Source organism: Crassostrea angulata, chromosome 1 (genome assembly GCF_025612915.1).
Source record: "Crassostrea angulata isolate pt1a10 chromosome 1, ASM2561291v2, whole genome shotgun sequence".
NCBI classification, from domain to species: Eukaryota; Metazoa; Mollusca; class Bivalvia; order Ostreida; family Ostreidae; genus Magallana; species Magallana angulata.
In genome coordinates this window covers 686,640-703,828 of record NC_069111.1, presented here as the reverse complement: position 1 = coordinate 703,828, position 17,189 = coordinate 686,640, and the positions used below count along the sequence as shown (strand labels likewise).

General features: G+C 32.6%; 1 pseudogene; it reads left to right on the top strand.

Moving 5' to 3' along the window:
• The first annotated feature begins 272 nt into the window (after window positions 1-272).
• On the top strand, window positions 273-10,597 carry LOC128163144 (uncharacterized; annotated as a pseudogene).
• Window positions 10,598-17,189: the final 6,592 nt, after the last annotated feature.

The following is a 17,189-nucleotide window of genomic DNA, read 5'->3' as shown; positions in this document are numbered from 1 at the left end:
TTCTACTTTCACTTTGTAGCATAGTCTGTTTGACTTTGTAAAATTTCATGAATTTCTGAATATAAGAAGTATGAGACGACTCCTTCCTGAAATGAACGATAGTAAATACCAACGATAAAAGAATTCCCCAAGGTCTAAAACAATTTAAAGCAGAACTTTAATGACAGGTGCACCATGAATATTGTTTTATCTAAAAATCGATAGAAATTTTTTTTTATCTCACAGCAAATACACAGATATTTCCTAGCTATGCAGTTTATAGAGGAGTTTGACCATGTCTGTTGGCGTATTAAACCATTGGTCCAGTTATAAAAGGGCTCTCCTTCATCTGTACCTGAATCTTCTGGTCATTGCTACGACTTGCTGTAAAGGTAGATACAATAATATGTAAGGCCATTTAGCTTTTACTGGGGTTTTTTTCTGAAGACCAACTCAATTTTTCACGAATATGAAAAAAAATTGTTGGTAAAATCAGGTAAATGAAAAAAAGCAAAACCATCATATCAAACATTTGAGCATAAAGGATATAATATTTAAAAAAGTTTAAAAAAGAAATTGTTTGTTTTTTTATCAATGGGGGAAATGATAAGTGTGATTATTGTTATTTCATTTATATTTTAATTTGTTTGAAGTTGTGCTTCTTATTTTTCAACCACCTACCTTATTGGAAAAAAAGTCTTAAAAGCAAGCAATAAAAATATGGCCAAAGAAAACAGAATGATATATAATATGGTTTTGATTCCATTGAGTAACAGACGCTTTTGTGACTGTTTTATAGTCGGAAGTCTTTGTTGGGACTGATCACCATCTGTTTAAAAGGTAAGAACAGGTTTCGGCTCTTACTGATAAACACTTAATATTCATTTTTTAACCATTTGGAAGCAGGAAGTCTAAGCTTGGACCAATTACACTCTAACGCTGACATATGGGATCCCTGTCTATTGCTTCCATTCCCGGACAAAGTATACTTCGACGAAACGTCTTCTACAGGTAGAGTGTATTGTTGTATCTGCTACACGTGGATACTTTTGTTCTAAAAACTACATGCCCCACGGTTCTTCTTCTGGGTACTTTTTAATTAAAGGTTCCATTATTTTTGTATCAAACGAGACAAGCTCAACTTACCAGGATTGGTACATTCATACGAGTACTCGTGTTGAACTGACGTTTGTGAAGCAGACTTATCAAATTGCATTGCTTAGTGGAATGGATTTGGACGTGGCAGATGTAAGAAGAACCAACGTTACCCATCTGTTAAAAATTTTCATTCCTACCACGGTCCTCAATTGGTTAACATTTCTGATTAAAATATCTGATGTCCAAGTACAGTGTATACAACTTTTGTAGCCCAGAGACAACTGCATATCTTCGTTACAACAATTTGTCCAGATTTTGACGTGCGTTAGAACCGGTGGCCTTGAACCAGTAAGTAAAATATATATAGAGGATGTCTATATTGAGTTATTTTATATTTGCCTTATCTATATAACGAACTGAACTCATGAATATATTCGCGGGGCTTGGCGAACGAATATAACATCATTTCAACGAGTTTGATAAAACACATATCAAATTACATTTCATAAAACCTTAAGGACAGCCCCTTAAATGCATATTGACTTTTTTGGGAGTTGATTTTTATCAACTCAGACAAACCGAAAGTGAAATAGTGTTTCAGCACAAATCATCGCTGCTGACAAGACTTTGTTCTTGAAAATAATTGATAAATTAAATGTAATGTATGCTAAAGCATTGTTTTTCAAGGAAACTTATTTTTAAATACCTCGAAAATAGTCGGATTTTAAATGGTACGAATAATTTAGATATTTTAGATTTTTATATTAAATTATATTATTATAATTAAGATATTTTTTGTAGTCGTATGTATTCATACGAAAGAGTTCAATATAGTCTCGTTCAACTCTACGCTCGGCTGTCTCCGTAAATCTCCGACAAGCAGAGAGTCTCTCTTGCTTGTCGGAGATTTACAGTGTCAGCAGAGTGTTTGGTTGAACGAGACTAGAGTTCAATTTGCTTGGATCCATACAATTTTCGAGAAATATTTCTATTACTGATACATAGTTTGATTGAATTAATTTTATCTTTAAATATTATTTAACATGATTCATATGGGGGTTTCTAGACATTCTTGTCGAAAAAGTCCAAAATTCATACATATATAATTCAAATACAAATTAGAAACTTGTCATGCAAAATAACATATTATTGATGTTAAAATAAATAAGCATCGACAAAATCAACTTTCGTCAGTTCTTCAGTACTTTGATCTTAAATTATAATGGATGATGTTATGTGTGATTTGCGGTTATTTTGACCTTGTGCAATACAACCAGAACGTCATTTTAGAGATAAATATACCTGTCCTAAAGCAAAGTTTCACTTAAAAAAGAACATGACTTTTTTTTTATATCTTTAAAAATTTTTAGAGCTTAATCTCTTAAAATGGAAATAATAATGACTTGTTGACATGCACAAAGATGCGAATGCCCAATTGTTTCAATAATGACTCAAACTAAGAACAGTTGTTAGTGTTTTATAAAACAAATACTAGTGAAATATTGATAAAGGTTTCACTAGTAATTAAATGAAAGTCTTTGGAGGCATAATTCGGTAATTTTATGTGTAGGTGTATTATAATATTTACATTAAGTGTATATTTCATCTTATGTGCACTTCCTTGGTTTGATATAGGACCAACGACATAAAAAATCGGCATACGATGCTTACCTTAAATGAATCTAAATAATCAAACTTTGTCATTTTCTGGTATGAAAACGAGTTGAAGTTAAATTCTTCGAAATAATCTTAATACACGTATAAATAAAGTTTAAAATGACATGCAGTTTTGTTTATGTTGTATTTCAAGTTATATGTACTTTCAGGTTTCGAAACAAATAACATTTCACATACAGCCAGTGAACGAGTACCCGCCTGATGTGGATGCAGTTCCTGATATCCAGATATCTGAGGTCAGCTCTCTGAACAGAACATGTCTACAGAATTATTAAACATAACAATACTAGCGGAAAAAAAACCTGTGCATTATTTGATATATGAAAAAACATTTAAAAATTACAATAAACAAATTTTATTTTTTGTAATACTGTTAACACATGTATTCGTAACAACATCTCATAACACATTAATGTCAACGTCGAATAACATTAATTTCAGCACACTCGAAAGTCACTGTTATTTGAAATTGAATTAACAAAATTAATAACGCGTGTGACCACCATTTACGTTCACGCATGCTTGACAGCGACGCATCATTGATGCCACTAAAATGTTCAGAAATGCTTGAGGAATGTTGTTCCAGATGTTGGTTAAAGCCTGGCCTAAATCACCCAATGTCACTGGCTGATTTTGTAAACCGCGTAAACGTCTTTCCATTTCATCCCAGACGTGCTCGATCGGCGACAAATCGGGGGAACAGCTGGCCAAGGCATGACATCGACATTCTGTTGAACAAACAAGTCCCTGACTACACGTGCAACGTGTGGCCTTGCGTTGTCTTGCTGCAGAGTGATGTAATTTTGATGTATCTGTATGAAGTGTATCACATGACGCTGAATAATTTCATCTCGATAGCGTACGCCGGTGAGATTTCCATTGACAATTTGTAGAGGGGTCATTCCACGTGCTGATATTACACCCCACACGATAACGCTACCTCCACCAAATTGTCGATGTTGCACAACACAAGCCTCCTGGTAACGCTCTCCAACGCGACGATACACCTACAACGGCCGTCACAGTTATCCAAATGAAATCTGGATTCATCAGTGAACAGAATATTGGCCCAGTCCTGTATTATGAATCGCAGATGTCGTGTGCACCACGCTATCCTGGCGATACGATGACGTTGAAGCAGTACTGGGCGCACCGCTGTACGTGTTGTTCTGATGTTTTGCTCGCGCAGACGATTACGCACAATTTTTCTACTAATTGGTCGAAGCCCTGAAATTCTACGGGCAGTCAAACTTGCTGTCTGGAAACGATTTCTCAGATGCACCAAATTTTTAATCGAATGTGGTTGTCCTGTTGACGTCAAACGAGGTCGCCCAGAGCGCGGTCGATCCTGAGTTTTGCAAGATTGTTGAAAACGTCTCCATAATGACTGGATGGTGTTCCGATGAACTCCAAAGTGTCTTGCTACAGTGTTTTGTGCCATTCCAGCTTGCAGCAGCATCCCAACAGCACGATTACGTTGGTTTTCGTTGAGTCGTGGCATAACATAGGGGTAAATTTTGTTGAAACTAAAGTGGTTTCCTTAACAAAAAAAGTTTAAACAAATCCTTTACAGTTCTTATTCAAAACAGTATTGGCCCGTAAAACTCGTGCGTACAAATTCTTCAATAAACAGCAGGTGCTCACTAACCATGAAAAAGTCTGTGCACCACGACGGTTACCATCCGATATGTCAAAAAACATTACTATTATCGGTTGCTTAAATTTTATAAATACAAACAATAGATATAGAAAAATTATACTAAATTTTATAATTCACAGTTTCTTTTTTCTGCTAGTATATATTGTATTTATTTAAACCTGCAATGTAGACAATACATGCCATATGATATCAAAATTGCATGATTTCATTGCTTGTAGGGATATGTTACTCCGTCATATCATCTAGCTGGTCTCCTGAATTACTTCAAAGACCGAGACTGTCCCAAGAAACACTTGGTTCTCAGTATTTCAAAATACTCAAGCAGTGAGGTACATTCTATGCGTTTTATAGTAATTATATACCAAATTACCATGTTTTAAATTGCACGATGATTTTTACTAATTTCTCGTTGATAAGAAGATTATTGTGCAATATCATACACGAAACTGTCTTTTTAATTAAGGGTTAAAATCGCCATGTTGCGACTTACTGTCATAAAAAGTAGAAGCCGAGGAACCTTATGTCACGTTTAAAACGTATCAAAACAATTGACCACTGCTGTTGTATTTTCAAAATTAATAACATTTTTGGGAATTGATTTGAATCAACTCTCCTATGCAGTTACTCTAGCAAACCGAAAGTGAAACAGTGTTTGGGGCAAAGCAAACATCAATATCGCTGACAACATATAGTTCTAATCGATAAACTCGATGGGGTGTATTCTAAAGACTTTTTTTTAAGGAAACTTATCCATAGATACCTTGTAAATTGTCAGATTTTAAATAGTACGAACAATTTAAATATTAATTGTGGTCAGACATTGTATGTATTCCTACGCCAGAATTCAATATAGTTTTGTTCAACCAGAAGCTCGACTGTCTCCATAAATCTCCGACAAGCACAGAGGATCTTTAGCTTGTCGGATATTAACGGAGATAGCCGAACGTTGATCTGGTTGAACGAGACTAGAATTCAATATTGCCTGAATCCATGCAATTTCTCAGAACTATTTCGATTACTGATACGTAGTTTGATGGAATTAATTGTTTGAATATTACACAACAAGATTCATATGGGGTTTTCACGAGATTCCTGTCGAAGAATTTATATAATAAAGATATGCTGAATTCAAATAATATAGGAACATACTTACCATGCAAAAAAAAAATAACAACAAAAACATATCGTTTATTTAAATATAAAATAATCGATAAAATCAACTCCCGTCAGTACTTCAGTACTTTGATTTCCTATGTTACCACTTCCATACACACAATTCATGCTTTTAAAATTAATGTGTCCAACGGGTAAATGTCCTTAACTGAGCTTTGAACATTGTCAAGGAACGAGATTCATTGTCATGTTGTAGATTTTGAATTTACCGGGTGGCAGTTAATTTTAAGTTTACAACATGACATCTCAATTAAATGAATATTCACGTAGTATTTACAATCAAATTCGACCATAAGGTTTTCTTCATACCTTAGAATTACCACAATCAATACCTAACACCACTTTTAATAATGAATTTATGTTTGGGTAGTCATTATAAAAGTTATCTTTGTTGACATGGTGGCTGTACTATTTTCAGGTAGATCACAAGTATTGCAATTAATGTTTGATGCCTTTTTAACCCCTAATTACTACTACTTATAAGACTTTATCAACATTCCATCCGATACTACTTTATTTATGTAAAGACCCGACCATGCAAACGTCTTTAAGTTCTTTTTTTCCTCTTGGGAAATCTAAGCAGTACAAGATGTTTTATAATTACTAAAATCTAACTTTTTCCCAGATCGTATTCTCTTTATTTTCTTTGCATTACTGCATTGCCAAACATTTATTAGAGTACCAAAAGCAATACAGCAAGTGATCCAAGTCAGGCTAATTTTCGATTTGCACTTTCCAAACGTTGGTAGTGAATGACTTAAAACACTAGATTAAACATTGTATTATGGATACTCAAAAAGGGAGAAAACATAGTAAATTAATAGGAGCAACATTTTTAAAACAGAAATATATTTTGCATGAGCAAATTCATTTTATGATAAAAAAAAAAAATTGCTATTTGTTACTCAATTGCACACCTAGGGTTCAGGAAAATTCCGAAGCGCCGACTCAATGCATACGGTTAGAAATTATCATAACTCTAGATATGTTATGATTTTCCATACTTACAAACCCGCATAAAATCTAATATTGGCTTTTTATCGGTTAAACCCACGTTCAGTTTATAAACTTTATGCATATCATGAATAAAATGCTTCGTATATTAAACTATTTTCCATACTTCTATTTGTCATTGCCTGAAAAAAAGGTCAACTTATTCTCTCCTTACATGTATTACACCCCCTTCCTTTTTCTCCTTTCTGAAATTTTGCTTTTTCGAAGGGGATGGGGTGACTCCCGTAACCCCAACCTTCTGGATCCGCCATATGATTGTTTTGCTATCTTTAAGAGAAATGCTGTTTACACTGAAAACAAAATATGTTAAGGAAGATAAATGATAGAATGCTTACACTTCTGCTTCGGTCTAAACTACACGAGCATTTGATGTTTTACTTTGAGATTAAATATTACTTTATTTCCAATAAAGAGAGATGTCAGTGAATTTTTTTTATGGTAAACAGTTCTACAGGATACCTCTACCAGATCAAACGCTTTGATTACGAAGATACAGCTATACAGTGTAATCTGGGCAAAGGAGGAGGGTACTTGAACATTACTGCGGAGGTAACACTATACGTTATATATACTGGTATTTTTTCATATGAAAAAAAAAAAGCTTAACAAAAATATTTATATATTGAGTGAATGAATTTATATAGTCCTTAAAAATGTTTAAACTATGCTTTCATTTCAAAAAGATATATGCAATGTGTTTGAAATACTCTAAACTGAGGGGGTTGAAAATATAGTCATTGGATCTACATCTGATAATTTTTTAAAAACCTTTTTACAGTTTTTGAAAACTTATAAAATGTTTTCACCATGCAATTTTAGTCCATATGATAGCAAGTTCATTAATTAAACTTATTTCAATAAAGTATTATGGGTTTTTTTAAATTCTATGTATAGATAACATACATTGCGGATGATGACTTAGAATAGACCTGCTAGTCAAGAAAAGATTAAATTAAATAAAGATGAATCTATTAACACCTCTTTTAGGACGGACCCCACATGACATCAAAGTCCCTTATTGTGACGTTTGTTGACGTCGATGATACTCCGCCGGTGTTTGTCAACGGTCAGTGCACTTCGACATGTTTTACATGCCCAGTATCAGCTATTAATGCAAATATTCATTATGGTTACCAGGTAATTCGGTAAATCATACGTTTGAGTATCCCAGGTCTATTAAAGTAGATCGAGGGTTTGCCTACTTCACAAGAGAAGCGGCATAAAATTTTTCTGTGCTAGCAAAATCATAAAAATGATACGACGTTAGGAAGCACAGAATGATATAATAAAAAAAATTTAATATCGAGTGATAACTCAGAACGCTATAAACAACGTCATTTTTCTAAAGATCAACATGGTTAAAATTTACTTGCTAATGATCAATTTAAATACGATTACAAAGTTTTTCTGTCGATATTTTTCTGGCAAGTATTTCCTTATTGCTTGAGTCTCATAAAAATAACGATATTTTTCTTCTTCACATAATATCGTCAATCAACTAACTACATGTTCTAATATGTATGTCGAATTGGAAAACATATTATTATTTTTTTTCCCCTAGTATTAAGTTAATGGATGCATTATAAAGCTTTTCAAATTATAGCATATCAAATATGTCCGACAAAATAGATCAGTTTACTTACAAACAAAAAGATGACTTGATAATATTGCTTTCATATTAATGTCTCTCCGACCTTGTCTTATTTGTAGATAAAACAATGGTTTACATATTTTACAATTACAGGGTACCGTGGTCACAGAACCACCCAGCATCAAGGCGCTGGATCCTGACACCGACCCCACAAACATTACATACAGCATGGGCGGTAATTACCTTATTACAATAATGTTATTTAAAATGAAACCATTACTCATGTAGTCGTGTTTTGTTATCTAGTATATCCTGTAAAATACACAGACAACATCCGGTTTGAGAACGGAACCTTCGTTCTTCTACAGTCTTTTGCGAATTTCTCTGGGTATGCGGAGGAATCGGACTTCACTGTCACAGTGACATTGCAGGTAAAACATTGCAAAGCATTGTGGGTGTTTATTTGGCAATGGTTGAGTAAATAATCGGTAGTTGGGTTATGTGTTGCTCTGGGGTTTTAATCTTGCAGTTTATTCGTCTTGCCCTCCAACGCTTAATGTCTAGTTCATTAATACAGCATGACGTTTCAGGCAACAGATAGTAATGGTCAGATGTCGGATAATTTAACTTTATCAATCAACATAAAAGTCCCTCCTACCACCACCACGACGACGACAACAACGACGACGACAACAACGACGAGTACTGTTATCAGTGAATGTTCTTTAACGTGCTTTACTTGTCCAGTATCGTCTCTCAGCGCTAAGGTTCTCGATTCGTATCAGGTAAACTAATTATTAATTTAGTTAAGGCTCCCACCTTAAAATTATTCATATATTCAAATGAAATTACCAATTTAGTTTGTTAAAGTCTTCAACGGTTGTAGGACCCTATTCCATTTGATCCACCCTCTATCAAAGCTCTAAATCCAAGTACAACGCCATCAAGCACCATTACTTATAAGATAGAAGGTAAATCATTAGGCGTTGATTTGAGTTTTCTGTTTTAACGCTGTTTGACAAAAGTTTCTTGCATTTTTATTGGTGTTTTATTTTTTAAAACAGTTTATCCTTCTAAGTACAATGGCATAATAAAAATTGAAAACGGCACATTTGGTCTAATTCAGTCGTTTGCTAATTTCTCGGAATCTAAGGAAAAATCTGACTTCATTGTGACAGTGATTGTGCAGGTATGGTACCCCTAAACAGTTTTTATTTTTCTTGTTTTCATATCGCTGTTTGTAAATATAAGATAAACCAACATATTAAGTTAGATCGAAGTTATTTTTGACCTTATACTTATCATTTAATGAATCTTATTTTAGGCATCAGGGAATAATGAAAAAACTTTGAAAAAATGTGTTCTTACAATATATGTAGTTGTTCGTCCGATTTCGTCCACAACTCAGCAAATTACTGAACGAGCGTCATCGAGTCCAATGAAGAACATCATTATAATTGTACTGGCCGTGGTCGTCGCTCTACTCTCTGTCATTCTAGTATATGCTGTTTACAGAGTTAGAGTTCAGAAAAAGAAGTCGGAAGACAATGTAATGAGTTATGAAGAAGTAAAAAGAAACAACGGTGAAATTGAAAATGTATATGCCACTATTCAGAATTAATTAAATAGTTGATCAATGGCATATACATATTTATACAAAATCAGAAAATACTCTTACTTACATTATTCTAGCTTTTGGTATGTTCATGAAATATGTGTAATATTTTATTACTCTAGTTTTAAGTTTTCTGATTTTTTATGTTTTTAAAATTTTGAATCTTCTAGAAACTTGTAAAAATTCATTGTATATCACAGAACATATAGTACAGTTTCTAAATGATGTCTTATTTCAAGCACTACCACATTTGTAAACTTGATTTGCTACATGCATGCTGATTGAATATGTTGTAAATTATGAATCCAAGAAACTTTGTCTCTTTGTGTGAAATGTTCATTTTAATTTGTTATCCGACGAATTTGCATTATGTAATATAATAGTATTCGACAAAGAGTAGTTAAAATCGATATGTGATAGTATCAAACATATTTCTATATGTATTTATTCGTTTTATCTATTTTATTATCCGTTTTTGTTAAACACAGTCTTAAATTTTACACTGCGCAACTGGATTGAGTTGGCTGAGTAAAGTCTTTCGTTTTTCATTGGTTCTCTAATTTTATTGGTCTCTCTTATTATCATTATCCAATAAATTTAATTCACTATTTGATATAAGTAACTGTTCAAACTAAGGAGAATTAGGCAGAATTTCATTTTCAACATCGTCGGTCAATCCAGCGTGTATCTGCTGCATCTTATGGTATGTTAATATTATATTTATTTATATATTTCTTTACTACCATGTTAGTGATTAGGGCATTTTTTTTAAATTACAAAGTTTATACTTTATCGTATTTTTGCTGTTAAATTTGTTTGTAAGTTCAAATGTAAAATTGTTAAAAAACATGTTTTTATATTTTTAATGAATACTGGAGTAACGGTTGCTTATTGTCAAAGATTTCGGAAACTGTACTTGTAAAACTCTATTTTATGTCTAATGTATTATTTTTTTGTTTATAGGCCTCTTTTTATATATTTAATAAATTGACTGAAACCACCATCTGCCTCTTTTCTGCTCGGTTACAGATATTATAAGACAAAATATACCGGCTTGCAGAATTTCTTTACATCTGATGAATTTTATTTTAAGTTTATTTTGACGTGGATTTATAATGGTAAATTCTGTGGAAGATTTTTGATATAGAATTCCTGGAAATTTTCTGTTCTAGCGGATGAATGTTGTTTGGATAAACACTCAACACAACTTCTAAGTGTTCACCATAATGAATAGAATAATTTCGAAATGACCGATAAAAATTATGTGAAATTTTCAACATTTTGTTACTGATATGTCTTCTCATCAATAACACAGTTAAAATAAAACAACACTAATTGAAATCATTTACCCGTGACGAAACGTCAAAATATTAAATTGGTATTACATGTATTTTGAATTTTTGTGATTGATATTAGTCTTAAGTGGTAGTTTAAAAAGAAACCGCTTTACACGGTCAAAATGATCACTGAGAACACAGCCAGAGCCGTTGGAATATTGGTGATTGCATTGTTTTTACAACAGATTGTACTCAATTTAAATTTGCGGTTTATTTTGTCCTCCACATTGTTTTAAATATCAAGCAATCCGAAGAAAATGTTATTTTGATATAATATTTCTATTTCTTAAACGTATTTACATTTTCATCGGCAACTTAAAACAGTCCAAAACTTCTTACCGAAATTCAACCAAACCGGAAATGTTAGCGATATTTAGCACAGGTCATAGTCTCCGGTCGCACCCAGAGGTCGAGATCAATGCTTCTTTCTTAACTATTCACGTAGTCACGTAGGTAAATGTGGCTCCATCATACAGACCTGCAGCTAGGAAAAATATTCTTATCAAAAAGTCATAACTTTTGTTTGATTAAACAAGGCCTTGGTAATGTTAAGTGTACCTTTGTATATAATCAGAACCATACTTTAGAAGAAACAAAAATTAAAAAATGCTTTTAACGGGGTAGGATGAGCATGGCATGTTCTTTTTTGGATGTCTTCGTCCTATAACACACCAAGTGGGTGCCGACAAATTTAATATCGCGTGTAATACTTATATTTATATTCATAATGATGTTAATTTGTATGTAGTATTTATGTATTCTCGCTAAAAGCCTTTAAAGGGGCATGGTCACGATTGTGGTCAAATTTTATTTTTCTGTTTTTATTATTTACAATGAATTAGGAATGCATTTCTAATGATCAAATAAAATTTGAGAGTCATTCGTAGAGTTACAAGCAAGATACAGGGCTCACAGTTCTTTGTTTACATGCCCCTTTAATAGAATATTTTCCGAAAATATCAAACTATGTATTTTGGCTGATACAGGTCGCAGTTTTAATAATTGTTTCAATGACAATGCCAGACGTTCATTTAATAATGATTTGGTGCCACACACTTGAATTGGTAACAGGCACTGTCTGTTATACCAAACAGGTAAGCCTACTATGCCTAGCAAAATGAAACCATCTGTTATACCGAACGGGGTACAAGGTAACTCTTATATCAAACAGATATGTCACACAATCTCCTAGTGCACTTCAGAGCAAGCTTACATCGCTCTTATGACAGCATTGGCGAGCCACCATATGCTCTACCAAACATGTGAAATACAACACAACATCATTATCTCAGTCCAATTAGCTCACAATCTTACGCACATAATGTACTCTTTCACTTAAAGGGGCATGGTCACGATTTTGGTCAAAAATTTTCCAATTTTAAATGTCTACAATGCTTGAGTAAGGCATCTTTAATATGAAACTAAAATTTGAGTGTCATTCGTTGAGTTTCAAGCGAGTTACAGAGCTCATAATTCTTTATTATGTAAACACTGCTTTTATTTACATTTTGAATGTGAAAGTGAGAAGTCCAATTTAAAACCTTAAAGGGGCATGGTCACGATTTTGGTCAATGCTTCAGAAAGGCATTTTCAATAGGCAACCAAAATTTGAGTGACATTTGATGAGTCATAAGCGAGTTCCAGAGCTTACAATTCTTCGCTATATAAACAAAGCGTTTGTTTACATTTTGAAATTTGAATTAAAAATTCCAGTTTTAGAGCTAAAATGAATGTGTTAATCGTTAGAAACTGTTTATTTATGCTTAAAATGAATAATAAGATGTACAAACCAGCTTTAAAAAGATTGTTTACTGGTATATTGAACCTATGTTCAAACAAAAACAGGGCACGAGCCTTGTTTACATGACGAAGAATTGTAAGCCCTGTTTCTTGCTTAAAACTCAACGACTGGCAGCCAAATTTCATTTGATCATTAGAAATGCATTCCTAAAGCATTGCAAATAATAAAAACAGAAAAATAAAATTTGACCAAAATCGTGACCATGCCCCTTTAAATGAATGTCTTTAACGTTATGAACTGTTTATTTATGCTTTAGAATTTTAAGAAGATAGAAAAATTGGTTTGAAAAAGATTTTGATTGGTATATTGAACCAATGTAAACAAAAACAGGGCACGAGTCATGTTTACATAACAAAGAATTTTGGGTTCTTATCTTGCTTATAAATTATTGACTGACTCTCAAATTTGATTTGAGCATTAGAAATGCATATCTTAAGCATTGTTAATAATAAAACAGAAAAATAGAATATCACTAAAATTGTGACCATGCCCCTTTAAAGCCTTTATATACGCTTTTGGTCAGGGGTATGAAACATACATGGAACAACCATATTAACATAGCAGGCCTACTACGAACTTTTTAGAGTGAATTTGTTTTTGTAAACGAGAATATATGATTAAATGATTATTTATAAGTACATATTAAATTAGTTATTTGAGGTTGAACGTTTATTTATTCTTACAGTTATAGATATACTAAAAAATGACGTTTTATTTGTGCTTATTGCGCATGAATAGTCTAAGTGTAAGTAAAGTGAATGTCGCAGATTTTCAATGGAAGCATAATGGGAAATATAAACGGAATATAAATATAAATAGCTCAATGTATATGTTAATGTTACTCTAAAAATTTGCATTTCCTCAACTTAATCTAAGAAGTTATTTTGTACACGTAGTATCTTTCTTTAACCGACTTTTTCAGATAATGAAAGCCTTTGAAAGTATGCAGCAGCATAATTATTATTGTATATAATTAATTTCTGGTTGTAATGCGTCATTTGATTGGCAAATTAAACTGTTTTTGTTGTATAACATAACTTGCCTAAGTCACAATATGACGCACGTGCAAAATTGCAATAAAACGAGAGGTTACAAACAGCAGCGCATTTAAAAGAATTGAAAGACGATTGATTGAAACAGTTTTTAATTCAAATATTTAACTTTAACATATGTCATTTACTCGAAACAAAATTTCAGTATTCCTAATTTATCAATGTTAAAATTTAAAGGTTTTAATAGTTCATTTTTGAATGAAACTCAAATGAATACGATGATCAAACAAATTGGGGCTTGTTTAATTCACATTTAAAACAAGGCACGATATATATGTTAAATTCTTTATTCATTCACCTAATCTTGAGTCTTGGCATGTTCCGGCAGATGTTTTGTTTTATTAATTTGTTCAATTCTATGAGCAAGTAATGTAATGAAACGTAAAATACCTGAAAGTTTTTATAGTTTTAAAAAAGATGAAATATAAATAGTTTACTTACAAATTCTAAGAAAATGTTGCCATAGGACTATTGTAAAATGAGTGATCAAACAGTTCAGGACATTGCTGATAAAATGTCGGCTTTTCTGTTTATGATGCTTAACGATTAAACTAAACACTACAAAATTTGTTTCCCTTTACCATTTCATATACTAGTAAACGAGTTACATTTCAGGGCCCGATAATTACAAACCCACCCGGTGTCAAAGCGATAGATCTTGATACAATACAGCCAAATTTTAGAGTCAGGTATATGGCATTCCTACTAGCTTTGGCTAGTGGGGTAATCCTTTGGCTCGATCGGTAGTGTGCTGAACTGGCATGCCAGAGGACCCGGGTTAAAACCCCAGGAGAGGCAATAAGTCTTTATGTTACAAAAGGTGGGCTCTATGAAACCTCAAGGTTTTAGGAAAAAGTAGAAAATCCAATCGAAATATGCAGTGACATTGATCGCGATGTTTTTTTTCCGCTGTCAATTTCAACTTAATATATTAATATGCAGGTAAAGGTGATTGCGAAAAAAGCAAAAATTACCTGGTAAACGGTCGTAGCAGTTGCCGTTACGTCTAAAATAGAGGCAATTGCAATTTACCATAGATTTTCGTGCATAAGAATAGAGAAATTCCAAATGTTTTGCTACTCAAGACGAAATTAGGTACAGAAAAGAATGTAACAAAAATACTAGATTTAAACTTCTGGCCAAGGTCTCATACAGTATAGTATGATTTATATGAAAATCGGTAAAGCTGTATTGAGGTTAAAGTTTACAAATCTTATGGGGAGATTTTTCACATTTTGAATATTTAAAAATATTAACAGCATGAAAATGATATAGAGTATGTGATTTAGGAAGCTAATTTGAGACCACCAAAAATGCACCACACACGTTGATGTTACATGTAGTTAATATCATTTTATGTTACACTTCCTGTATACTAATAAGATTGCTATAAAACAATGCAGGTATTGTGATATTTTTAGTTTGCTGGTGTTATGGTAAATTACTTATCAAAAAGATATACTTCTTTATTTTATTTTTATTCTTAAGTTTGGTATCAGTCTCAGATAAATATCATTGTTTGCGAGAAATCATCGCTGAGATTTATCATACACTTTTAAACATTAGTTTACAGTATTTTATGAAATCAGCCATTCATCTTTTGATCAATCTACAGGGTTTTGGTTTTTATCTACCGACCCTACATCAAGGCCTTAGATCATGACACAAGTACTAAGCTTTATTTTACAATACAGGAAGATAATGTTCCTTGTTAGCTAGAAACTTGACTCACTGGTTGAATAGTTTCTTTTACAAACATCTTTCTGTCGAGCTTCGTTATTAGCTTATCATAGAATATCAATACGTCGGAAAAGAATATTTGTTAACTTTTGTTCTTAGAGAGAAAGAGAAGTATGAAAAGACATTCGGACTGAATCTGTTTTACTTTGCCTGTTCTTGGTTGGTTTCGAGAAAGTCATTTCAATAATAATGTAAGTAATTATGTCATAAAATATTTCTAAAGATATTTAAATTAAAAAATATTATCAGAACAATAACTAACGTAATCAGAAAGTGTCAGATCACATCACGTCCAGTTGCCAGGGAAGGATTATCAGGTCAAACGAGACGCTTCTTGATTTTGATCTGATGATCCACGCCTGGCAAGTGGCGACAAAATGCAGCGTTATGCGACTCCTTGTATCAAGTTTCTGTTATGATAATTGAAAAATTTAATTAAATCCTCGTAATACAATCGAGGCTGTTTTTATTCAGGGTTGTTTTTCCGCGTATCGGAAAGGCAAATTGTTATTGCAATCCGGTAATTATTTGACATGAGTATTAACTGGTAATTGTATACCAAAACCACTTTAGGAATATAGCGTCTCTTCATAACAGAATTTACTGGCAACAATGATTTATAGCTGAATTGTCAATATGTTTATAGAAAACAACAATAACCTTTTAGATGCCTTGTTAGATATCAAGATGTGTAGATATAGGTCAACTTTGACTAGCAAGATTCTGCCTTTCATTAGTAAGCTCATTATAATTCAAAATACTTCCTAGACTCAAATATACCTATGATAAGTGAGGAAATGAAAGTTTATAAATTGTGTCTCTAACTACGCATGCATATTCAGTAATCGTTTTATTGAGTTTAAATCAAATACTAATTTTTGTATTTACTGTGCGTACTCTATAGAAGTGTCTTTTATTATCTCCTTTAAAGTTTGATTTGAGGAACAAGAATATCTTCTTATAACGTACTTTTTAATGTGAGAAAATCATTATTCGTACATGTACACTACATATTTCAGTCTATCCTACGAAGTACAAGGGTAATATCCGGTTTATGAATGGAAGTGTTTATCTTCTGCAGCCTTTGGCATGTTCATCGACTTTAGAGAGCCTGCGGATTATAAAAAAATAGAGGTTTTGCAGACATCGTACATTATTATTAAAAATAATGCTGATATAGCTATTTTTATAACAATAATATGATACCAACGCAGCTGCAACACTTCATTTTCACAATGTCGAACATGCATTATCCACAAGCTAGGACATCTGACATTGTGAAGATGACAGAAAAGTATCTACACGCATAGTTTCAAAATGGTACAAACAACTATATTCGGAAACTAGTATACGAATTATTTTAACATTGATATACACAAAATAGATTTACATTGCCATGTTTTACCGCAAAAATTTAGTTATTCTGTACATTTTAAAAATTACCAAAAAATG